The sequence below is a fragment of the Musa acuminata genome, chromosome BXJ3-1 (assembly GCF_036884655.1).
Source record: "Musa acuminata AAA Group cultivar baxijiao chromosome BXJ3-1, Cavendish_Baxijiao_AAA, whole genome shotgun sequence".
Classification (NCBI taxonomy): domain Eukaryota; kingdom Viridiplantae; phylum Streptophyta; class Magnoliopsida; order Zingiberales; family Musaceae; genus Musa; species Musa acuminata.
In genome coordinates, this window is record NC_088349.1 from 41,261,714 (window position 1) to 41,289,376 (window position 27,663).

The following is a 27,663-nucleotide window of genomic DNA, read 5'->3' on the forward strand; positions in this document are numbered from 1 at the left end:
TCCGGTTATTATGAGAAATAGAGTTTTCTGTTCCTAGTTCTAACATTTAAAGTGCCCATTAGTTCTTTAAATCAAGGTCTACAATACCGAATGATATTGCTCGTACCGGGCGGTACATACCGGTCCGTCAATAGACCAGTACACGGACAGCCCGCTACCGAGCGGTACCATCAATTAAGGCATTATCGTTATCGATTGAGGTGTTATTATCGACGGTGATCGAGGGAGAAGAAAGAAGAGGGAGAAGACGAAGAAAGAAATAGGAAAAAAAGGTAAAACCTGGATGTCACCTCTCTCCTCCTCGTCTGTCGACGACTTCTCATCTGTGCACGGGAGAAGAGGCATCGGCTTGTGGGGCGGAGAGAATTGAAGATTTTTTTTTTTCTTCTCTTATTGGGCAATGTTGCCTCGGGCATCATCGCAATATTTTTGTTTTTTAGATGTCGTAATTTTTTTTTTATCTGCACGTCACCCCGCATAGAGGTAAACTGTGCAGCTTACCTATATATATATATATATATATATATATATATATATATATATACATATATATATATACATACATATACACACACACACAGCGGTATACCAAAATATACCACTCGGTATATAGTATCATACCGTATCAAATAAGTCTTGAAATTTTGGTATAGTACAAAATTTCAATCCTTGATTTAAGTGACTTCTTTTATTGACTAACATGCAAATATCGGGACTGTGTAACTTATATATCATGAACTAGCATTGTCCATAATGTAAGTTACTCATATAAGAAACCAACAAGTATGCTTTCTATGGATGATAATTGTTAGGACGGGAAACCACAACATGTGGATAAGGCTCTTAATGGTGAAATTTTATAGGTTGGATCAAGGTATGCAATACCGTACCGTATTAGTATTTCGAGGTTGGCTCGGTATGGTATAGTACCGTATACCGAGCGGTACGTCAGGGTGTACCGAGCGGTACACCTAATTTAGGTGTAAGACCCTCCGAAAATACCTAAAAATAAAATAAAAGTTAGGATAGGATTTTTATGTTAGAAATAAATATAGTAATAGCATAAGTTTAATAAAATCAATGTAAATTAGGTAAGAATAGTATCATATATCTTTTTCAGGCTTTGAAGAATATCTTATGCAAGGTTCATATTTCAGTTTAGTACAGATTATCCTTATGTAAACATAACTCTTGATTAGAAAGTTCTTCCTCTTAATCTTCCTAAATTAGCCTCGATTCAATTTACAAATCGTTGTTTTGTAGAGTTTAGGAGAGAACAAATGTGAGAAAAAAAGAGTTTGAGATAGTTTAAGAGAGTATGAGAATGTAATGGAGTGAAATAAAGGAGAAGAAGGGTTTTTAAATATCATAAGAAAGGGTTCCAATGGTCAATTTGACCATTGGAGCACTGTATCACTGTTACCGAGCAGTTTTAAATATTTCTTCCTCTTACTGTAGCATTGTAGCACTCTAGCATGTTCTGTCCGGTAGCGGGTGGTCCGCAAACCGGTATGTCGTCGGACCGGTACGTATCGCCCGTACCGGTTGGTATCATTCTAAATTGGTTGGATTAAGATTGACAATCCTTAGAACATGATGAGGTAAACTACTCCACTCTATTTGACTTTGTGAACTAAAACTTGATGGTTAATTTTTTTTTTAACTTTTTATTGGCAGCTGTAATGACATATATGAATCTCCAATTGAATTGTGAGAGACACGATGGCTATGCAGGTCCATCTTCTCAAAGGATTTGGACTGCCATTTAAATGAACAAGTCTCCACATTGTTAGTTACAGATGTTCTTCTGTTTCTTCTTTGCATTTTGTTCTATAATATTTTGTGTCAAACATTGAAATAATTATAGATGATGTGTTCCATATTACTTAATAGAAATTCTTTTGCTTTTTGGCTTTCCACGTGTTTAAAAGTGTTCTTTCTTAGTTTAGAGGATTCCACAATAAGTTTATGAAGAAACTAATGTTAATTAAATTATTTTTTCATGCATATTATGTGAATGGATATGGTTTCTTATCAAATCAATTTACAACCTGATTTGGCAATTTTGTACTTGAATAGTTGGGTCTGTCTTCAATATTTGATGAAATTGTTAAAACTGAAGTAACCAGGCACATGCAACCTACTGATTACTTGAGCTTGTTTGGGGAAGAATTCAAATGAACTGAAGATTATTGGGATGCTTCTTATTTGAATGTCTTGGATATATCTGCAGCGGAAGAAGGCAGTCCTCATGTCTTATTTGGATGTGCTTCACAAGTATGTTCTAAATGATCACCTACCCTATAATGTTTTTTAAACTAAGTATCCTGTTTTTTTCCTATTGGAATAACTTTTAGCCACCAGGAGTCTGCTTCTGTAACTAATTTGTCGAGTGTTTACATTCTTTTATAATGAATAGATAGCCTCTCCTGTTCTGCAAATTGGCTAACAGTAATTTAAAATTTTGGTCCCTATTACCACTTATACAAGCACTGCTTCCAGGTGAAAGGTCTCTGTTTTAAGTTAAAACTTTTAACACCTTTTACTAGTTTATATATTAATTAATTTGGATGGATTCTGATTTCCTTTCATTTGATGGCACGTCTTCCTCCAATTAGCCTCCTAAATCAAGTTGATGATAGTTTTTCTTTGTGGAAACATCCTTTTGTCCAGCATGCTCTCTCTCAGGTTCAGCAGTGATGCATCTGGGTGATATACGTTACATGCATTTGTATTCTTATCAAAAGTCTCAACAATTCATATTAATTTGTTGTTGCAGATAATAATAATGTCATCGTCATCTTCTTAATGCTTGTGCGGGCTATCTGTCTTCATTCTTATCATCTCGTGTTTGTTGGTTTCATACCAAGTTTAATTATGAATAGACAACTTACTTTTTGGCTTTCTAAGTAAGCATTTATTTTTCAATCTTCAGGCAAAAGCAGCATGTGTATTGATTGATTTATGCTTTGGACCATTATCACCATGGATATATACAATTACTGCAAAGGTTTCATCTTTTTCCATAATAAGTCTACATATTAAGTCAACAACTTGTATTTTTGTAACTGCATTGACCCTTTTTCATGTTGATCTTGCAATTGAACTTCTGGAGGACCTCTTGGTGTTATTCAAGTAATTTCATCATTCTTCTTGTTTTTATTACTGTTATGAAGGCTTAATTCTTTATTATAATGAATGCTCGTTTGGTTGGTTGGTTGGTTATGAAGTCATGGATACAAGTGTAAGATATTGATATGATGGATATGGATATGTATCAATGTATAATGTTCACTATTTAATGTGACAAAATTTGGTATTTATTTAATGTTAGAATAGGTAGATGTATATAAATCATGATTCATCATAATTAACCTATTCATCATGAAAATATATAAACAATGTTTGGTGAATTATCTAACATAAGCAATTAAAACTATTTATGTTTGATGAGTACTTGGTCATTTCTTGGTGCAGATCTGACCTTTTTTGTGGTCAATACATTGTGATTTATTGTGGATGGTCAAATTATCAATCACTAATTTTCTCTTGAAATAATCTCCTCATTTTGAGAAAAATGTTATTTGATTTGAACATCATAGTCCTAGCATAACAAAGACTATGAAGTTCAGAGGCAATTTGTTCTGCTGTGGTATAATATTTGATGATGATTGTTCAGATGACAATTAGTTTCACCATTTGATGATTGTTCAGATGGCAGTGGTTGATGATTGTCGAACTATGTTATGCTAGTATAATACTAGCATGGAGTTTTGTTTTATACCAAGGATGTCCCTGAACACACAATCAAGCACAAGGCTTGTTCCAGCCATATGTTTAAACCGTGCTGATCGGCATGTATTGTACTGACATGTCCATCCTGATGAACTAAAAAAATACTTTCTATGACCTATCATAGATGTTATTTTGTGATCCATCTATTACCTTATTATGAAGATTCCAACAATATCAGTCATTTGTACACTTGAATAAAACCCTGATCTCTTGAATTTGATCCTGATCATCATAGCAGTTATTGTGAAACTGAAACTTTTGTCTGTTGGATTGGAGTTTTCCTTTTTTTCTAGAGAGCCAATAAAGAACCTACTGTTTCAGTGTTCTGATGATACAACTATGACGTAGCCTTGTACAGAGTTCTTTGGAGTGTTGTGCTCAACTCTTATGGGACTTTTATGGACCAATATAACTACTGTTGTGGCTTGGAAAGCTATATATTTCTTAATGGGTAACAGATTATTTTTTACATGTTTCTAAGATACCAATATACACTTAAAATATACACTTCTAATCCTGTGAATGCAAGTCCTTTAGTTCTAGTTACTGTCATTTAGTACTTTTTAGTTCATGAACCCTGTATGTGACATCCATCTTTCATCTGTGTGCTCAAGAAACTGTGAATTTCATCACAATGCCCCCGTTATTATCCAAATTCTATCCACTTCCTCCTGAATAAAAATTCAAGAAAAGGAAAAAATTTCATATGATAGATTATGCACTTATTTTCATGCTTCATGTTTGGTTGACTCTGTTCATAATGCCCCTACCGGGTGTTTCCAGAATCTACTAGTCGTGCTTATGCTGCTTTGAAGCAAGGTATACAATTTTGAATGGTACCACCCGGTACAGGCGGTACGTACCGGTCCAATAGGTTACCGGTATGCGGACCACCCATTACCAGGAGGAACGCTTAAACTATCTCAAACCCTTCTCATGTTTTTAAACCATTCTTCTCCCCTATTTCACTTCATTTCATTCTCATACTCTTTTAAACTATCTCAAACTCTTTTTTTCTCATATTTGTATTATCTTAAACTCCATTACACCTAAATTAGGCGTATCGTACCATATCAAGCCAACCTCGAAATGTCGGTACGGTACGATGTTTCAATCCTTGCTTTGAAATATATCTTGCTGGCCTTGTCTGAGCATATGGATGATGTACTGTCAAAATATAAGGTTTGACCTTCTATTAAAGTATCAAGCATAATTTTGCTTACTCTTTCCAATCAGATAGATGATGCTTTTACCATCCTTGTAGGAATTTAAACATAGGCTTCTATTTCTTTTAGAGATGCTAGAACCCTTCCGTGATCCTGTGATTACTGGAACAAAGAATACAACTTCTGAAGATGCTAATGATATACACTTGGAGAAATAGAAGAACTGTTGTATTGCATTCAATGTTATATGTACTGCATTACGAAGGCCTGCCATTCTTCCTTTTGTGGAATGTGAATGGAGACGTGAATCTATTGCACCAAGGTCTATTGTAACAGCATATGCTAATATCATAGAGAAATTAAAAAAATTTTAACATCTTTATAGTTTATACTTTATAATGCTTATTTTTGGAGATGCAAAGAGAGAGAATGAAGTGATCGGTGAAGACTACAGTTTAAAAAGATGTGAGAGTCAAAAAAGAAGAAATTATTATTATTTTTTTTTCCCTGCAACAAAATGAATCTTATCAAATGCACCTTGTTGGTTGTTACATTACTTGGTTTTTAGCTGACAATATACTGTCTTCATTGTCTTTCTATATTGCAGTGTACTCCTTTTTGTTTTGGGGCCACATATGCCATTTCCTTCAGATATTGACCTTTGCAAATGTTCATTTCCTAAGGTGGCTGATCAAGAGTCTTTAGCTGTTTCTTCTAACTTTGTGATATGTTCTCATGGGGCTTCTAGCACATCCAGTAATCCGGATGAAGCAAAGAGAAAGATTGATGCATCTAAAGCTGCCACAAGAAAAGATGTACTCCAAGATGCTAATCTGTAGTTTGCTCCTAGAGATCTGTCAAAAATTGTTCTGACAAGTGTTTCAAATTATTTTACTGGGGACTGGATCAGATTGAATTTCAGTTGTGGTGTTTCAGAGGTGAATAAGATTTCAAATAACAACTTTCAGAATATTGGTTTCTTTGCTGATTACTTGTATTCACAAGCAGATTATCTACAACTTGTAAACTATCAAGATTCGGTATATAGGGCTTCCCAATTTGAACATTTGGCAGCTGATTTGTGTTCCCAGCATGACAACCCCAGAAAGCCATGAAGCTGCAATAGAATCCATACTCTTGGCTGCAGAATGTTATGCCAACTCATTCTTTATAATCGATTTCATATGGATGCAATTCAGAGCTTATGAATCAGATGAAAATCATTGGATCCAAATTCATGAATAAAAATGGATTAGTGGTGTTTTATGAAGACCTTAAGAGATGTAATGTCAATCTGGAGACAATAGCTTATCTTGAAAGTAAAAGAGATATAACTGTTCTACAAATTCTGCTTCCGCTAAACTGGACCTCGAATCTGAGAGAATTTTGGCTCTTTGGAAACCTTGTACATATTATTTTGAAGATAATCAGTAGGCTTTAGAAATATCACAAGTCGACATTGAATCTGATGTGGCAACTTTGATTAGGCAGAATCAACCATTGCTTTGCCACTTTGTAATCCTCCTACAGAGTCTCCCCTCTTTCTACTGCATTCTGCAACTGAGTTATCCTGTTCTGTAGAGAATGTTAATGACATTATACTGCAGTCAGCTGCAAATCTTAGTGGACAACTTACAATTTTGTACACCCAACTGAAAGCAGGCAACATACAACTTGAAATGGTAAAGTTACATGGGCTGCCAAGGTGCTGGGCACTTCTTGAAGGATTAATCTGGAAATGATGAACGGACATATCCCATTGGTATCAAAAGTGCTGGTTTCATCTACAGAACTTTAGTTCCACATTTATCATGGATGCAGAAAATATCTAGATTTTCAAGTTGCACATGTTCATTTTCTAGACTTTTAGGATGGATGTCAGTATCTTGAAATACAAAGCAATACTTGAAGGAACACTTGTTTATTGCCTCTGGTCTTTCACAAATTTCATCGTTTTTTCAGTTTTTGAGGATGAGTTAGCACTTACCGATAATTTAGTAATAGAATTTTTAATCTGCATATTCATATCCATCAGGTACCAAAACACACTCCCACAGAATTTGAGTCTTCTGATCAGTCAGATGTTAAACTATCATTTCAAGTACATTTTCCTCACATGCATATGTTATTCCCAAACATAAGAAAACAGTTTGGTGAGTTTGGAGAAATAATTTTGGAAGCTATTGGTATGCAACTAAACTCTCTTCCATGCAGTTTGCGGACCTTTGTTGGTGGTCATTATCTAGAAACAATAAGGAATCATCTTCATGTTACAAAAATACTATTCCTTTGGGATGTCATGTCGCTAGAAATGCCAAGGCTATTATTTTTTGCGTGCTTGAATCGATTACTGTTGAGCACATGCAAGCATTGGATAATAAAATGCCCGAGATAGCTCATATCTTAATATCTCTTTGTTGGCAAGTAGCATCTGCTATGCTTGATTTTCTATTTAAGTTGCCTGAGAACATTACTCTCTCCTACGGTTTCTTCTCTATGTTTTATAATCTTGATCTTCTATTGTAATGCATCAAAAATTTCATAGTATTTGTAGACTGATAAATGGTTATCATCATTATGTGAAATGAGCATTGATAAACTTAACGGTAAACTAATAATGAAATGAGGCTTTATTGGTGGGCTTATTCTACATAATGTTGGTCATTCAGAACCAGAATAGTCATCTATTGCATTGCATCATCTTGGAAGAATTATTGACTTCAATGGTGTGAATGAACTATCTGACATGGTTAAACAAAATTTGGTTTGCTCTTGGTCAGTAAGGGCTCTTCCTAAATCAGTAGCTTCCATTTTAGTTACAAAGACATGGGATAGAATGATGGTAGTAGCATCATCTGACCCTTCAATGCTATAGTAAACATATGCATTGGTGTTGTTACTAGCCTTTGTCCTGTATATAGAAAGAGCTCAACTACAATCCTTCCTTGTAGCCACTTATATCATCCTTTGAGAAATGGGCAAAGTTACCAATTCAATGGAATTGTGTTATTTAACAAGACTTTCATTCCATATTCTGGCAAGTGTATATCTTTATTCTCCTGCTGAAGATATTACTTTGATATTTGAAAGTGTTTGAAGGAACCTGGAGCAGATGGGAATGTCACAGACAAGTACTTGCATATATTTCTTTACATATTTCCTGATGTTTGTTTCTAAATATATATTGTAGTGTAACTACTTAAGAGCATTATTGTTATCACATATTCAAAGATATAATGTTGAACAATTAATTATATAATTTACATTTCTTGTGTTAGAAATTTGTTAGATAAAATTTTTTTAAACCATTAGGCTATTTAATTTTTTTTAAATTTCAGGTGTGCTTAATGACTTGGAGAAAAATTTATGCATATATTTGTGTAAACTTAGAAATGAATTTGATGGTGCAAAACTAATATGTTTGCCATATCTATTTAATGGTTGGTTTTGACATCTTATTATGGGAAATAAATTATTTTAAATTTTAATCTATTTTTTCATGGTTTTATGGTCTGTTTGTTATATATCTTCTTTGTTTTAATTTGTTTATGGAAGGTTATAAAAGAAATGCTATCATCCAGCTTTATGGGAAGCCAAGTGATCCTAAATTCCAAACCATTCGGGAGAAAATTCTTTAAGTTGAGTACTATGATAGACTTTTTTTTTTTTTTTTATGAAGGTAGGGTATTACACACCTTGGAGATGATTTACTTGGTTTGAGCACCTAGTGAAAATGCCTTATTTAGATTTCAGAACCAATTAGTTTTTTCTCTAGTTCATTCCACTATCTTACATAAGTTGGTCTTTCTAGTATACACTAGTGGATTAATTAGTTTTTTTCGCTAGTTCATTCTACTATCTTGTATAGGTTGGTCTTTCTAGTATACACTAGTGGGTTCACAAGTTAGATTTTCTGAAAGAGCCAAATATGATAGGTAAGTTCTGGACACGAATTTTGAGCTAAAGCATTGTTTGTTTGATTATTTTATATGAGTCCCTATCTTTACATATATTATTTTGTAGGACCTTATGTCTACCTAAATACATGGTTCCAAACATGGTATAATATTGGTCTGTATTATTTATATATGATCCTTTTGGATGATACTAGGTGGTACATGTCTATGAACTGCTCAATATATGATCATATCAAACCAATAGATTATTGATACTAGTATTTTATCAAGATTTAAATTTATAGTTTCAAATTCCATAGCATATGGAGGATACTAGTGATATACACTTGAATTGATTATATAAGCATACTAAGTTTGAGAGAAAGTACTAGCACCACTAACTCATCCCACCATCCGAACTGAGGAGGCCACCTAAGTAAAAGTATGGGAGCCCCCATCAACTCTTTGCAACTGTTGACAGGGGATCAACCCGTGATCCCTATCTGTCTCAACTTCCCAAAGAAAGCCCGCAAGACTCACTCCTGGCTGACACCACAGTTGAAGAAAGGGGCACGCCCCTGCATTAGTAATCGATGGCATGGTTTGCCTCCCCGACACCTCCCTTTCAGACGACTAAAGGAGGGATCACTCCTTATCTAACTCAAAGCGACTAAAAGGCTAGATAGTAAATATCATCCCGATCACCTAATGTTAATGTCGACCTCAAGATAACATGTCAGTAAGCCACCTCCATTATTGTCCCCTAACAATCAGGGTGGGGGCACCCTCACCAATCCTTGTCCTTGCTGTCATATGCCCAGGTATAAAAACTAAGCCTAGGCTAAACAGGGGCAAGCGGGTGAACACTACACTTTTATGAATACTATTAACTCTCTCCTCCCTCATCCCTCTAACTTAAACATTGGAGGGGTCACAATGGGACATCCCACGGGCAAGGCAGCCTGTCCTCTTAGACCATTGTGGGGAAATCTGGGGGGCAATATCACATGCGCAACGAAAGAACAAAAAATAAAATCTCAAAATTTTCCAAAGATGTGTTCATTGTCGTACGAAGATTCTTGTGCAAAATCAATAAAACTTAAAACTGTATACATTAAATATTGTGTAACCTAGGGAGATCGTATATCCCTAAATCCCTATAGATCTGTAGGAGAGGATAAAGGAAGTCAAATGCCATTCTCTCTAGTAGTGATCCACATAGTAGGGCTCCAACGATGCTCCTCAAATCTTTAGGCCTGTTATCTGAGGAGGAGAAAGGGAAAGGAGAATAGGAGATGGCAACCCAAAGAGGCTCTAGCCTATGAATCATTTGTTTCCTCCTATTTATAGCTGTCCCATATCAACTTAACCCTAGTGGATCCAGCCCTATGGGTATTGGATCTCAATCCAACTACCCAAGCCTTTTAGATTAGTGGATCTCTATCCAATAATCTCTCTTATTTGATCTCATCTATAGGATTCAATAATTCAGGGGCTTATTGGATATCCAATAAAATAGTGGCTCCGGCAGATATCTCATATTTGAACCTCTATTCATCGTAACGCCTATCATGTGTGTGTGACCCTCTGGGCCCAATATCGAGCTAGCCGTGAGTCATTGGATATTCCTCTTATGACACCAAGATCGGATGATCCTCTATCGACACTCAATAATCTTCGAAAGGTTGGATACCACTCTCAATGACCGGCTGTGCTAGATCTGGAACCTCCAAACCTATAAGTTTATATCAAAGAGTGAAGTACTAATATAGGACATCCTTGGTGTCTAGTCGAATGACTAAATATTCCACTAGAACTACAGAATCACTAACTATAAGGCATAATCAACTATCTAGCATTTCATAAGCGGATTAATCAGTAAACTCCTTCTTCAATGAGAACCTGTACATCCATCATATGGACGGGTATACAACACACCAGTCTATCTAATTATCTCGATGTCCCTCTCGAGTTACATATGACCGAGATTATTTAGGGTCTGTATTTAAATGTGAATCGGTCTCATTATCGTGACCTCATCACGATCCGATTCTCATTGCACAAATCCATGGATATATATATATATATATATATATATATATATATATATATATATATATATAAAGTACTATATAATGATAAAATATCAAATAATAATAATAAGCAAAAAAATGTGTGTCAAGTTACACGTGTCATCACTCACATTATTGGCTTGTAGGGCACCTATGAGTAGCAATCTCCCACTTGACCTAAAATTAATCATCTGTATGTATAATCCCCATCAGATCCCTATGACGCTCAAAGACAATATGAGACGACGGCTTTATCAATGGATCTGTGATGTTATCTTCAGATGGAACTCTTTCCACTATTATATCTCCTCGGGCCACGATCTCTTTAATAAGTTGGAACTTCATCAAAACACTTCTGATGATACTTGGGTTCTTTCGCTTGAGCAATCGCTCCGTTATTGTCATAATATAAGGGAATCGACTCCTCGTTGCTAGGCATGACTCCTAGATCTGTGATGAACTTCTTCATCCAGACTCCCTCCTTTACTGCCTTTCCTACAGTAATGTACTCCACCTTTGTGGTCGAGTCAGTTATAGTATCTTGTTTGGAACTCTTCCAGCACACTGCTCCTCCATTTAAAGTGTACATATACACCGAATTTAACTTGCTATCATCGATATCAGATTGGAAACTCGAGTCCGTGTAGCCTTCAACCTTGAGGCTACTATCTCCATATACCAGTAAAAGATCCTTAATCCTTCTCAAGTATTTAAGGATATACTTTACTGTTTTCTAGTGCTCCAAGCCTGGATCCGCCTGATACATGCTTGTGACACTCAGAGCAAGCACTATATCAAGCCTGGTACATAGCATGGCATACATGATAGATCCTATCATTGAGGCATAGGGTATTCTATCTATGTTCGCCCTTTCTTCAGAAGTATTTGGGGACATACTCCTAAAAAGCGATATCTCATGTCTCTTCGCTTGTCCCTTCCTCGGGCGTAGGCATCACTATATCAAATATGTATGTGATTTTCTCCACCGTGAGAACAATTCTCAAGTTGCGGAGCCAGTCCGTATAATTTGGACTAGTGAGGTGGTTGACATCAAATATGCCATGTAAGGGATTTGAAAGCGAGATTTTTTCGAAAATAAAAATGCAGCAGAAATAAATAACATGTAGATTTTGTAGAAAAATAAACAATCAAGATATAGACTTCTATCTTAATCTACTCCCACTATTTTACTAGCGAGTCACGCGACACCCTCAACACGTGAAACGGAAGTCCTCGGTAGACTTTTAGTGGGGATCGGGATCGAATCAACGTCTTAGTGTAACCTTGAGGGACTCGACCAATCACACTAAGCCCAAAAGGTAGACAACTTTTGTTGATCATAACTTTTTGTGATTCCTATCCTATTCGGCCTCCGAACCACCATAATCTCAAGGGACTCGACCAACCATGATGTTCGGTTAAAGGTTGGCATCTTCCTTACTCTGGCATAAGGTTGGCATCATCCTTACTATGTAGTTTGCTTTGCTTGTTCTGTTCATTCTTCTCATGCTTTCTGATCCCTAAATGCAGTACATGGTTCTGGCATTACCTAGTGCAACTTTGTGTTTTTACTTCTTTCAATTGCTTCATCTGTTGTTTCAGACTGACACTTTACCTTTCTTATTGAAGTATCAAAAGGCACGTGAAGGCTCTTCTCATAAACGTAACGCTCAGAAGGAACTTCTCGAAGTAATATCACATCGGTTGCATGTAGACAATAGTATAGAATTCATCGGGAAGTTGTTGTTCAGTTCTAAGCAAGGGTCAGAAGTGCTGAAAACTGTTCGCCCTGCAGGCCAGCCTTTAGTGGATGATTGGTCCTGCCTCAAATCGATGGTGAGTATATTGATCAACATGATTTTTAACAATTTCAAAATTGTCTTCTGTTAGCATGCCTACGAGTCCTTCCCAAGTTGTATCTTATGCTTCACCTCTGATGGCAGACAACTTGGCCTGTCATTGTTGCATAGGATGCTAACAACCAGGGAATTTCCAAACACTATCATATCTTGATGGGGATTCTCATTAATGTTAAACTAACTGTAACTGTATGGGCGCCTTTAAGCATGTTCCTTTCGACTTAATACAAGAAAAAAGACCCTTAAGGATGTAATTATGGATGAACAGAATGAATTATGAATGTAATTATGGCTATTTAAGCAGTCACAAATCAAGATTGAAATACCAATTTTGGTTTCTGGCTCATGTTTGCCATGATAACAAGATCGGATTGTGAAACATGTCCTAGTTGGTTTGTGGCTGCTTTTGTAGCAATACCTTTCTATCATATTGATGTTTCAGTGGCCTGTGATCACATGATCTTGTCATCATGCAATTGAGTCTATTTTCAAGCATTTTCTTGTCTGTACCAATTTGGTTGGACATGGCACAATTTTTTATCTAAGTGAAGACTTCTGCTTTATAATTTACTGGCGAATAAATAGGTGTATTATTTCCAGTTCTATTGGATAAAAATATATGAAGGTACAATCTACAGATCCATGATTTGCAAGACCAGTTGTACTCAATTTCGTTCTTGAGGAACTTCAACAACGAAACTTGTGTTAGATAACCTATAACCTATGGAATATGTGGGAAATTCTTTGGTTTTTGTTCCTTTGAATTTTATAAAGCTGTGATGTCTTTTTTTTTTTTCTCTTTCCAGGTGAGGACTTTTGAAGCACACTGTGGATCTCTATCTCAGTATGGGATGAAACATATGCGGTCTCTAGCAAACATCTGCAATGCCGGTATCAGCAAGGAGATGATGGCTGAGGTGTCTGCTGAAGCTTCCATTAGCATTCCTGCCGGTCAGTGGAGTTCTCTCCAGAAGGGATTCAGTGCCTGAGGTGACAATGAAAGACGGCTAGTAGTATGTTACTCATTGTGCATAGTATATAATGAAGTTGCTTGGATATCTTCTCCTGCAATGTGAATATATTGCTGAAGGGCTGGAGAAATTTGCATCCGTTTGTGTCACTTAGTCCATGGATTATTGTAGAAAATTCGTGCCTGATACTTGAGGCTATGGCTGAGCTCATGAGTGGCTCTTTGTTAGAAGTCTGTGTTATCGTTGGGCATCCATAATGAGCTATTATGCAATTAAACTGCTGTTTCCTTGTATGTCCTATGCATATGGGGTGAAAGTGAAGACGTGACAAAAAATTCTGGCTTGTATATAATTAAATATACAAGTATATGAATTGTACTACAATTATATTTAATTATATACAATTATATACTGGCTTGTATATAATTGTAGTACAAGTATATAATTAAATAAAATGTCATTTTATATGAAATTCTGAATTGTCATCAGTATGTTCAATTTGTTAGGATTTCTCAAGAACTTATGCTGGCACCATTGGTACGTGCAATTAGCTTGCTCCTATAGATTTGGTCTAGAACTCAGCATTAACTCGTCGGGGAAGAAGCTTGCACATTATTTATTGTAGATATATTTGTTCTTTGTATTAGGATCAAGTCGGTACTAAGAGAAGGGCGTGGGGGGTGAATTGGTGCGTATGTAAAACTTACGTCGAGTTGAAAATCTTCGTACGATAAAATCGTATCAAGGAGTGTTTAACTTTGAAAATGTTCATACGAGTATGCAGCTAAAGTAACGAGGAAGTAAAGCAGTTTGTAATAAAGGTAAACAACAAAACATAAATATAAATCGATTTATAGTGGTTCAGTCATTGTGACCTACGTCCACTCTCGATTCTGCTTCACTCGAGGCCACCAACTTTTCACCGTCGATCTTCTTTCTAATGGATAAAAATCAACTATCCTTACACTCTTTCTTCTTTTCACAAGTTCAGGAGAGAACCTTTACACCCCTCTTTTATAAGTGTTCCCTCACACACTTCCCTTAGGACTATCACTAAGCTCTTGGAGGAGGGACTCTATACTTAAAAGAGTTTTACAATATTGGAATCATTGAGTTTTTGCTCTCTTTTTGTATGTATTGCAAGCAAGAATTTGTGGGGTATTTATAGACCCCAAATGGCTTCAAAACTTGAAGCCAAAATTCAAATCCTCGAGTTTTTAGGGTATAGACGACACTATCGCTTGCACTGGGTGGTACCATCGCCTCCTAGTTTGACATTGAGTGGTACCACTGCCTGGTAGCATGGAAAAGTGTGCTATTGACTTTTCCAACTCATGGGTGGTTCCACATAATCTTGGGTGATCGAATGGGCCTTCTACTTGACCCAAAATAGTTGTAACTCAGGCCCAATGAGCCCCTAATTGAGTAGGCCTAATTATATTCTAAACTAATCTAATTAGAACTAAAACTACTTTGATCTAGACTTATTACAGAGCATTAATCACATGTTGTTCGATATGTCATTGGTTCATTCAGCGCTTCGTCTGACCCTTCGGCGCATCGTCTTCTCCTTCGACGTATTACCCAATCGGCATGTTGTCTTATCGCAACATTTGATCTCCTTAGCGTAATGTTCGATCTTCTTGGCCCAATGCTCGAACTCATGGCAGAAAGCCTTCTATCGATACGTCAATCGATCCTCTGGCTCGACGTCCAATCTTCTAACATATTCCAATATGGTCTAACATTGATTCTTCCTGATTTAATTATCTTTTTATGATCGAAGCTAGTCCTCCGTTACTCAAAATATAGATTAGATCATTAACTCTATCAATTGATTTGATCGTATTAAACACTTTGTTGACGTGTTTCTTTCTTTTTTTTATGCTTATTTTGGAGCTTAAGCATGAGAAGCAAAATGTACTTTGATACCGACTAGGTTCTGGTGGAGTTGAAATTTATATTTTTCCTTGTTTGAAATATGATTTGATAAAGTTAACTCAATTTTTCCTTTCCCTTTTATCACCGGTAAGAGTCAAGTTTATAGTGCAGACATGTCCCTCCTTTTAATTTTGATGCTATTAGTAGTAGTTTAGTAGGTTATTTGACTATTAGTTACCATTAAGGCTTGTCATAGCTTGTTAAACGTGAAACCTCTAGAGTGATTCTCTTTGCAAACGGACCAGTTGAAGAGGTGATTTAATGGTGAAAGAGAAATACTAATATGGTTGGCATCATCTCAGCGCTGGATCCTCGGGTAGTTGATATTCTAGTATCAAGTGACCAAAATTTTAATATTAGATAATCAACATCTCACATCTTAAATAATATTTTCTCTTATAATGCTAGTTGAATCCTCTAAATCACGTACTAACTTAAGCATTGGAAAGGAGTATTTTTGAGAATATCTTAACGTAATTTTACAAGGTTAGGCATAATTGGAGTCTAATTTGTTCGATGTTAATAGAAATTAATTTGGGATCAATTTAGAAGAAGGATCTCGGTTTACTCCGAATCAACTCCCAACTTAGATAATTAAAATATTATTAGATCTAGGTGGTCTTGGACCGGACAATAGGAGCATTGAGCCTAAATCTGATCAATTATTAAAAAAAAAAAAAAAAAAAATAGCGTTGTGCGCGACATAAGAGGTGGGCGAAAGGAAAAAGATCGATGCAGAAAACAAAAGAAAGATAGAGGAGAGAGAAAGCTAGGTTTTGAGGTTTTTATTAAACGATCAAATGACTAAATTTTATCGATTTTGGTCCAAATTTTATATAGAGAATCCTTGCAATAAGCTCTTTAATCATAATGGTGCCAATCTACGATTTGTCCTATTCGAGGTGCTTTTCTGATATATTCACTTTGTGAGACTTAAACCTTTCCTTTTATGAAATTCATATATGATGATGATGATATGCTATTATTGAGCCAAGATCTGTATTCTTGATGTTATTATGATCCTCTAGTTATTTTAGAGAATACTTATTGTAAACATATTATCATTATTGGTGATAGTGGAGATTTGAAGTGGACCACGGTCTCGTGATTTCTTTCGCATTGGGCTTTTCACGTAAAAATTCAGTGTCTCACTTTATGATTGATTCATTGTTCTACTATTTATGCTGCTCTAGTTAATATTTGTTTTGGGTAACAAGTTGATATTTTGGTAAGGAACCCATTTTGATATACAAAAAGGGAAAATAATTATTCCACTATAATAGTTTTTCCCAATAAAGTGGTATCAAAGCCAAGTTATTTGGTACTAGTTTTTCTTGTGTGATTAAAATGGAAGAGTCAAACAATATGATTAAATTGTACTCTTCAAATTATTCCACATGGAGGTCTATGATGGAAGATTTGCTATATTGTAAAGATTTGTATAAGCTTATCAAAATTAAAGAAAATATTTTACATTGGAAGATGAGAAATGAGAGGTTCAACATAGAAAAGCTATTGTCTATATTAGAAGATGTGTCTCTAGAACAAGTAAGAGAAAGAGATATATTGAATTAATCCCTCCTTACCGTAGAAAGAGATATATTGAATTAATCCCTCCTTATCCTTATAGACTATCAATGTGATATGATTGAAGCAAGTAAAATGCCAATCTCTAAAGAATATTCTCAGTGAAGTCAAATACGATTTTACAGTATGTCATTCTATCTGGTAATGATTGGATTCGGTTCCACACCTTTGCCCACTAGGAGATTATAGGCGCAGCTTCCAGCCTTACCAGTGAAAGTCCCGCCTAAGCGCGCACTCGTCCGGATGGATGTAAATTTGCAAGAGCATATTTTTGATAAAACCAAAGCTGATGTTATTTGACAAATATTAGAAAATCTCTTTGTGAAAAAGATAGTGAGAAATGAAATTTCTCTCCTCAAAAGCTTATCAATTTAAAATATAAAAATGATAGTAACATTGTTGAGCACATAAGCTCGTTTTAGAGTATTGCAAACAAGCTGGTTACTATGAAAATGAATATAGAAGATGATATGCTAGAATTAATACTTTTTAGCTATTTATAAAAAAGTTGAGAAACCTATATGGTGACAATTTCTAACTCCATGCTAGAGGGGACTATAACTATAGACATATTTAAAAATAGTTTGTTAAATGAAGATGCCAAAAGGAAATAACAAGGAGAATCTTATTCTAATGCACTTATTATTGAAAAATAAGAAAGAAGTGAAAGAACTCATAATAGAAATCCATATGATTATAGAGGAAGATCCAAGTCTAGAAGAGATATCAAGTGTTTCCACTACAATAGGCCAGGTCACATGAAGAAAAAGTGTAGGTTTTGGAAGCGAGAATAGAATGAAAAGAAGAAAAATAAAAAAGAGACAACTACATTTATTGCTAAATATGATATCATTATTGTTTGTGATGACGGATGTATCAATCTTGTAGCTCACTCGACTAAGCATACCATGTCCTCAGGTCACCGGTGACACCTCTATGTCATAGATAAGATAGCGAATCATGATATAGGTGAGCCTCGAGGGATTCGACTAATTCAACCTACATCAAGAATCCGTCCCTACCTATAACGATGGAAGGTCACGTTGGTTAATCTAATTGCTTCACATTTATCGATTTAATATTATCGAGATAGGGGTTTCTTTGATTTGGTCTCCTAATATGACATGTTACACACATACACACTTAATATATATCTACATCGCATACATAATATATATATATATATATATATATATATATATATATATATATATATATATATATATATATATATATATATATATATAGTAGGTTAGTAGGTGTACAAGTAATCACACATCACATGAGCAATCATACCAGAAAATCATGGACCATAGCTTAATGTGATCAAGCCCAAGCTAGTGGGCTTAATCACTCACATCAAGATCTATGTGTGTAGCGGTGCATCTCCATGCCCTGTGATCGTCTATCTTGTCCTTGTCGGTTCTGTTGGCATCTCGACGCATCTTCAAGCATCACGATCGTTTGTCTCATGGGTTTCACTATCACTTACATGCTTCTGTTATGCCTCATAGTGTAATTACAACTTAATCATAAGCACACAAGCCCGACAATAAACGAAAAATAAAATGGAGGCTTACAGGCCCCAATAATAATAATCACAATTACACACTTCCGACAGCCCATGATCATTCGTCCACATATCATACATCACATATACACATGATCATCATGTAGAACTACTAGATAATAATAATAATAATAGTAATAATAATAATAATAATAATAATAATAATAATAATAATAACAATAATAATAATAATAATCAATTAAACTTTTAATTAATTAATATTTTTTTGAAATCAAGGTTAGTAGGAAAATTTCTAAATTATGAGGGGTATTTTCATAATTTGGACAAAGGGACAAAATATGAAATTTCTCAAGTTCACAAAGGTAAAACTATCTTTTTGCCCAAAAACCCTACTACGGTTCTCCCTCTCCTCTGTTGCGGTCGCCTTATTAGTGGCGACTCTCTACGACGGGGGGCGGGGGTGCTGCCCTTGCCTACGGGCGGTGTGCTTACAAGCTGCTCCGCCCCTACGGGTGGGCTCCCCCGCGGGCAGCACCGCCTCCGCAGGCAGTGCTATCTTGCCGGACGAGCGCCCTTGTAGACCCTATCGCCCCTACGGGCGATTCTACCCACAAGCACAGCGCCCATAGGCCCCACTACCCCCGCGGTGCCTCTGTTCATGGGCTGTTGGCCCCCATAGGCAACTAGCGACTGCAGGAAGCGCTAGCGGGCTGTCGACCCCCGTAGGTTGTCGGCCGTCGACAGCAAGCCTACTGCACGTAGATGGCAGTGCTGCCATCTGCGAGGGTAGCAAGGGCAACAACAGTTGCTGCCCTTTCTCGCTTTTGTGTCAATGATTTTGACATAAAAAACTTCTCCAAAACACAACACACGAAGTTCAAAACCAATATTTCACCTGAACAACTTGGCTCTAATACCACTGTGGGGAAATCTTGGGGTAACATCACATGCGTAGCAGAAGAATAGAAAACAAGATCCCCAAATTTCCTAAAGATGTGTTCGTCATCGTGCGAAGATTGGTGCGCAAAATCCGTGAAACTTAAAATTGTGTATATTAAAGATTGTGTTACATAGGGAGATAATATATCCTTGAATCCCTACATATCTGTAGAAGAGGATGAATAAAGTCAAATGCCCTCATCTCTAGTGGTGATCCACATAGTAGGGTTGCAACGATGCTCCTCAAATCTCCAAGCCTACTATTTGAGGAGGAGAATAGGAGATGACAACCCAAAGAGGCTCTAGCCTATGAATCATTGGTTCCCTCCTATTTATAGATGTCCCCTATCAACTTAACCCTAGTGGATCTAACCCTATTGGGTATTGGATCTCCATCCAACTACCCAAGCCTCTTAGATTAGTTAATCTCTATCAAATAATCTCTCATTGGCTCTTAATGGATCTCATTCATAGGATCTAATAATTCAGGGGCTTATTGGATATCCAATAAGATAGGGGCTCCGACAGATATCTCATATTCGAACATTTACTCATCGCAACGCCTACCATATGTGTGTGACCCTCTAGGCCCAACATCAAGCTGGCCATGAGTCATACCTGTTAGAACTCCTTCTAGCTTAGTGAATTATTATATCCATAATAATTCACTCGACTCATCAACTGCAGACGTGCTAGGCCACTACGCCGTAGTCCCAAAATGATATAGGGGAACCCAATCCATTGGATCTATCTGCCCTTAGTTACCATATACCAATAGTCCCTCATCTATCTAATATCCTAGAGACCATATACCGAGCATGGTGCTATTATACCCATATGCTTTCTACTCGAGTCTCACTCTAATCGGATTCTCCTAGAGAACTCTTTATATCTCAATCTGAATGACCTTGACTAGGGATTTTTTTTAGCAAGAACACATGAGATATTCCTCTTATGACACTAAGATTGAATGATCCTCTATCAATACTCAATAGTTCTCATACGGTTGGCTACCACTCTCGATGACCGGTTGTGCTAGATTTGAAACTTTCAGACCTATAAGTCTGGTATCAAAGAGTGGGATACTCATACAAGACATCATTGGTATCTCAAGTCTAAGGATCAGATATACCATTGGGACAATTGAATCATTGTCTAATAATAAGGCATCATCAACTATCCAGCATTCCGTAAGCAGATTAATAAGTGAACTAGCACATGTCCTGTGTCTCTAGTGTCCCCATACGAGTAGCTACGAGATCAGTTACATTCATCATATAAACGGGTATACAGCACACCAGTCTGTCTAATTATCTCGATGTCCCTCTTGAGTAACCTATGATCAGAATTATTTAGGGTTTGTGTTTAAAGATAAATCGATTTTATTATCGTGATCTCATCACAATTCGATTCTCATTGCACAAATCCATAGACATCACTATATATATATATATATATATATATAGTGATAAAATATTAAATAATAATAATAAGCAAAAAGACTGTGTGTCAAGTCATAAGTGTCATCACTCACATGATTGGCTTGTATGACACCTATGACTAGCAATCTCCCACTTGACCTAAAGCCAACCACCTATGTGCCTGATCCCCATCAAACCTTTGTGACGCTCAAAGACAATATGAGACAATGGCTTTGTTTGTGGATCTGTGATATTATCTTCAGATGAAACCCTTTCCACTGTTATATCTCCTCGGGTCATGATCTCTCTAATAAGCTAGAACCTCCTTAGAACATTTCTGATGAGACCTGAGTTTCTTTGCTTGAGTAATCGCCCCGTTATTATCGCAATATAAGGGAATCGGCTCCTCGCTCCTTGGCATGACTCCTAGATCTGTGATGAACTTCTTCATCCAAACTCCCTCCTTTGCTGCCTTTGCTGCAGCAATATACCTCCATATACCAGTAAAATATCATTAGTCCTTCTCAAGTACTTAATGATATACTTTATTACTTTCTAGTGCTCCAAGGCTGGATTTGCCTGATACTTGCTTATGACACTCAGAGCAAGCGCTATATCAGGTCTGGTATATAGCATGACATACATGATAGACCCTATCATTGAGGCATAGGGTATCCTATCCATGTTCGTCCTTTCTTCAAGAGTATTTGGGGGCATACTCCTAGAAAGTGATATCTCATGTCTCATCGGTATAAGACATTTCTTGAAATTTTTAATGTTAAACCTTTTGACAATTGTGACTATGTATCTGGACTACGACAAGCCAAGCATCCTCTTGGATCTATCTCTATATATCTGAATCCCCAAGATATAGGATGCTTCCCCTAAGTCCTTTATGGAGAAGTATCTAGATAACCAAATCTTTACTATGGATAGCATTCCTACATCATTTCCAATGATTAGGATGTCATCCACATATAACAGCAAGAAGGTGATAGCGCTCCCACTTACCTTTCTGTATACATAAGGCTCATCTTCGTTCTTCACGAAGTCATGAGATCTGATTACTTGATCAAATCTTATGTTCCAACTTCAAGAAGCTTGCTTTAGTCCATAAATGGACCTAACCAACCTACACACCATCTTATTTGAGTAATCCTTGGACATGAATCCCTAAAGTTGTATCATATACACCTCCTCCTCGATGTTGTTATTGAGGAATGCAGTTTTTAAATCCATCTGCTAAATCTCATAATCATAGTATGCTACAATAACCAATAGGATTCAGATGGATTTTAGCTTGACTATGGGTGAGAATGTTTCGTGATAGTCAACACATTGCCTTTCGCAATACTCCTTAGCCACTAGATTATTCAATATTAACGGAAGGATGATCTAAAACATACCACAATGTTACTCCTTAAAGCTCGAAAAAGATATATGACAATATTTTCTAATTTACATTATTTTTGCTAAAGCTATGCTAAATTTATAATTATTTATGTCTTAAAAATCAAATTCTAACTTTTTTTATTTTTTAGATATTTTAAAGGGATTTTAACTCATTTTATGCATATTCGCAATATGCCCTAGCATACTATTAGTATGCATACTGTATTGAGCGAGACTCGGTACAATAGTACGGATAGAAATTATGAATCATGTTTGAATCTGTGTTTTTGCTAGGTGCCATTGCTTAAATATAATTACAATATGATGAGTAAATCCTGTGAGACACTTTTAATTTTACTTTTTGTTTCTAATTCTCAATTTGTTCTTTGCTTAGGAAGAACTTTGTTAAAAGAAGAAAGTACTATACAAATTGATTTCTAGGATTTTAGTTCATGTAGCTTTTGAGTATCCTCTTGATGAATCTATAAATTTGGTATCACTCTACTCACTCTATACAGTATTAGATAAACGAAAATGATTTTCTATTTTTTTATGTGAATCATAAATCTCTAAAAGTCTTTTGAATGAGACCAGTGAGGGCAACATCTTGAGTTCCTTTTTGTACTTGATCAACCCATCTTTCTCTCTATTCCACTAGTAATAGAAAAGGTAATTTATTCTAACTCTACAACCATATTGGGATTATATACTTTCTGTATGCAGAAAGATAATTCATGTTTTGTTTTGTGATGTTTATATGCTTCTATCAAACCTTTAGCTTTTGCATAAGTTATGGCCATAACATTCCAAGTTATAGCAAGTGAAATCATGCCCGGTGCTTTGCAAACATGACATTATGGTTTATGGTCATAAGTTAGTTAGTGAATTTATATGAGAACATTAGAGCTTTCACAAGAACATGGCCTTTATAGGTAAGTTGTGAAGTTTTATTTTCTTATCTCTCTGCCTTAGCCTCAAACAAGTATGATCAGATTATTCAAAAATAAACATGGCTACCACATCAAGAGGCTTTGGCCACTACAAAATCTTAGGAAATTTAAATGTATGTAGCTGTATCCCTCTAGGCCATAGGATATTCATTATATTATTCAAGTCCATGGTACTCATTTGTTATGTCAATCATGTAGGAAAAGTAGTGCCAGCTAAATAACAAAAACACTCTACAGATTAGTGGGCTTCATTTATTGATTAGATTTTGATTGCTTGATTATATTGAAAACTCATAATAATCAGGTAATATTTGAATCTTCATAAAGAAAAAGTAAATAGTATTTGGTTATTTCGTGTTGAATTAGGAGGTAATATTTGACCGCTTGACTATATTAAAAGTTAAAAATAAATAGGTAATATTTAAATTTCTTGAAGAAAAATTAAACAAGATTTTGTTATTTTTCTAGAAAATATTTTCAAATGTAGATGTTCGTTTTCAATTAGGAGTGAGTTAGTCTTATTGCACCTTTTGTTGATGACATTTATAAGAATAGAATTATGAAGAATAGCTTAAGTGGAATTTCATATTGTCTTCGAGAGCAGCATTTGATATCTTTATTTATTGGTCTCATATTGTTGTCTTACGATAACACCAAAACTTAATAGCTATGCCAACAATTTGTGTTCCAAAAATGTTGCCGTTTAAAATCACAAATACCAATCTTAGCTAATCTCCCAATGGTAAGAAGCCTATGATGAAGCAATTTTCAACAAAATAATTAAACTCTAGGGAGGATAAGAACCTTCTGTAGCTTCACCTAACACTCCTCACTCAAACCAGTGTCACTAGAGCAACCTCTCAAATACCTATAAGCAAATTTAGTTAATAGTTGTGCCTTCCATATCTTTCTATCATCATAGAGGCTAAGGGAATACTAATCCTTGTAACCAAAGGTCCTCCCACTAACCCAAATAAGGATAGTATTTTACATGTATCCCATAATTAATTATTAACCAAACCAACATTTATTGTACCACCCAAAATGGTATAGGACGGGTGATATATACTTGTCCAGATGTGGGCCAATATGCAAACCATCCCATTTTGAGCAATTTAATTAACTTAATAAAAAATCAAAGATATAGTGGAGGTCCTATCCAAATTAATGTTATAAAAAAGAGATTATGACTTACGAATGCGAGCTCTCTTCTCCTTTAAGATGTTGTCGCCTCGCCATTGCTGCTTTGCCACTATTATTGTCATGCTTCATTGTCGCATAAGAGGTCACCAACTCGCAATCACAAATGCGAGCCCTCTTCTTGTGTAAGATGCTACCGCCTTGTTGTTGCTACTTCATCACTGTTCTCGCTACAACTTCGCCATTAAGTAAGATATCGTTGTTGTTACTGTTGTCACTTCGATGATATTATTGCTTCACCACTTCGATGATATTATTGCTTCACCAGTACTATTAATGTTGTAGCTTCCCAAGTACACTACTACTATTCTTTTTCTCCTCATCATCTTTCGTCTTCTTCCTTCTTCTTTCACCACTTCTTCCCTCTTTCTTCCTTCCTCCTTCCTTCTCTATTCCGACATCGCCCTTCCACTTCTCTCTCTTTTTCTTTCTCGCCAAACCCCCAGTATATACCACCAGCATACCATGTGTTAATATACCAATATAGACCGATATGTATCATTCCAATATATTATCGAAATGGGTTTAGTACTTGAAAAGACAAACCCTAAATCAAACTAGAAATTATGACATTTTTAAAGTTAAAATCCATATTTATAAATGTTAGCTTCAATAAAAGAGGGACATCAAATAATCAGTTATCATATATCACATCAATAGAAATATGAAGAAAGATAAACCCTCGTAGAGAAAATATAGAGAAAAAAACTCCAACAACAATTAACAAGAGAAGAATTAACATGCTTATAAGGGGAGATAATGTCATTTAACAGTAATCACTTTGACCTAAAGATTGGACTCCTAATTCAGCACTATGGAAACTCTTTTTCACTTAAAGAGCAAGACTAGTAGTGGTCAAATGAATGCCCTAACCACCATCTTGTTTGGGGAGCGTAATAATATCCTAGGAAATTAGATAAAGCCATTAGTATTATCAAATTTTTACTATAAGAAATCCTTAATATAATATTCTGAAACACTTTTTTAAGTATCAAGACATTTAAAACATGAAAAAGGGTGACATTTAAAAAAAATTAATGAGGGTGATCCAATTCTATATTTTGATAATAAAATCAATTAATGAGTTCACAAACTAATATACTTTTGAGAGAAGTGACATAGGAAATATATCGATCAAGGACTCGAACCATCAAGGGCAAATTGTCGAAGTAGGAGAATCAAACATTGTGCTAAGAAAAGTATTATGTTGGAAATTAGACATAGAGTTGGATGATTGAACTTTATGCTATAAGTTTGGGTATCTTGCTAGAAGAATTAGATATTATGCTAAAATAACATATATCGTAGAAAAGTTGACATGCCGATAGATTGAGTGATATGCTGATGGAAAGGGCGACATGCCAGAGTTTCAGATAAAGTATCAAAAGATTGGACGACTTGCCAAAATATCATACAACATGTTGAAAGCTTTGTAATTGTGCAGGATATGTTGTTGAATTATTAAAGTTCTGTTTGATATCTTTTTAGGTCAAACTAAGTTAGGATTGGGCCAAAACCATGTCAACTTGTTGATAAAGCCAATGGGCTTTGACCAAGGTTAAATTAGGCCTATTAAAAGGTTAAAACAATGGACTTGAGTTGGCTTGGGTAGTGGTACTACTAGGCACAAGTGGTGGTACCGCTTAAGTCAACCGATAAGCATAAACATTATTTATCAGTGCTACCGGTAGTGGTACCACCTATATTGATGGTGGTATTACTTAAAATTTAAAAATTATAATAATGGTACTGTCCAAAAGTCTAAAATTGTAATATCAAAAGTTATAACGGTAGTACTACCATGTGTCAACGATAGTACCGCCTATGCCCTAAAATTTAGGGGATTTAAATTTTTTGACTCTATTTTTTAAGCCTCTTGGGGCCTATAAATACCTCACTAAGGTTTGGTTGATGGAGCATCAATTTATAAGTTGGTAAAGAGTTGTAGCTCTCTCTTTGGATATTATTTAAGTCTTTTTTTTGAGTTTAGAGGTGATTCTGAGTTATAGGAGGTGATTCTAACTTATAGGAGATAAGAGATATTATAAAAGAGTGAGTGTGGAGGTTCTCTCATAAGCCTATTAAAAGGATAAAAGCTATAACAATGATAGTTGATTTTCATCTGTTGAAAAGAAGATCAGTAGTGAAAGCCAATGACCTCGATGAAAGAGAAATCGAGAGCAAATATAAGTCGGAAAGATTGAACCACTATAAATCGATTTGTATTGTTTCTCTTGATTTTAATTTATTGTTACTTACTAATTTACTTTACTTAGAACCCTTACTCACATTTTTGGTTAATTTCATTTCCAATATGGATTTATTAATGGACCTTTAAAATCAGTTAAAATTTATTATAATACTAATTCACCCTCTCCTCCTAGTGTCATTATGATTCTAACACCCACCAGCCTAGGATAACTTAGACCTATTCCAAGAATCAATTTTACCATGAAGACTTCAACATAATATCAAAGGGCGATTTAAGAATTCTATGAGGGATGATTATAGTACTAAGATATTTAAAATGGAACTTTCTCTTACCAACTCTCATGCTACGAGAAAAAAAAAATCATATTTACTAAGATTAATGAGTTGATTCATAAGAGTCTCATAAGCCTTGAGATTATCCTTAATGGTTTCACAAAATCTTTTATTCACCCTAAAGCATGTCAAAATATCATTTACATATATAATATGAGAGAAACATATACATTTTTAAATTTAAATAGGGTAAGCAACTTATCATCAATAGCCTTATGAAATAGGCAAGAAAGGATTTGAGCCACAATGATGTATAGATATAGGGATATTAGTCCCCGATACCCCTATTGCGCTTGAAATACCTTAATCCCTTACAATTAATAAGATATGAAAAGATATAAATAGAAATATGAGTTTTAATCGAAGACATAAATTATATAAAATAATTTAAAATAATAT

General features: G+C 35.5%; 1 long non-coding RNA gene across 5 annotated transcripts; it reads left to right on the forward strand.

The window, feature by feature from the left end:
• Positions 1-595: 595 nt before the first annotated feature.
• On the forward strand, positions 596-6,801 carry LOC135628823 (uncharacterized). 5 transcript variants are annotated; one of them, XR_010493009.1, is made up of 3 exons: positions 596-2,277; positions 2,936-3,010; positions 5,569-6,801. It is a non-coding gene; the product is annotated as an uncharacterized LOC135628823 (long non-coding RNA). The 5 variants fall into 5 exon arrangements; XR_010493005.1 differs by having other exon boundaries at positions 2,936-6,801; XR_010493006.1 differs by lacking the exon at positions 2,936-3,010.
• The last annotated feature ends 20,862 nt before the right edge of the window (positions 6,802-27,663 follow it).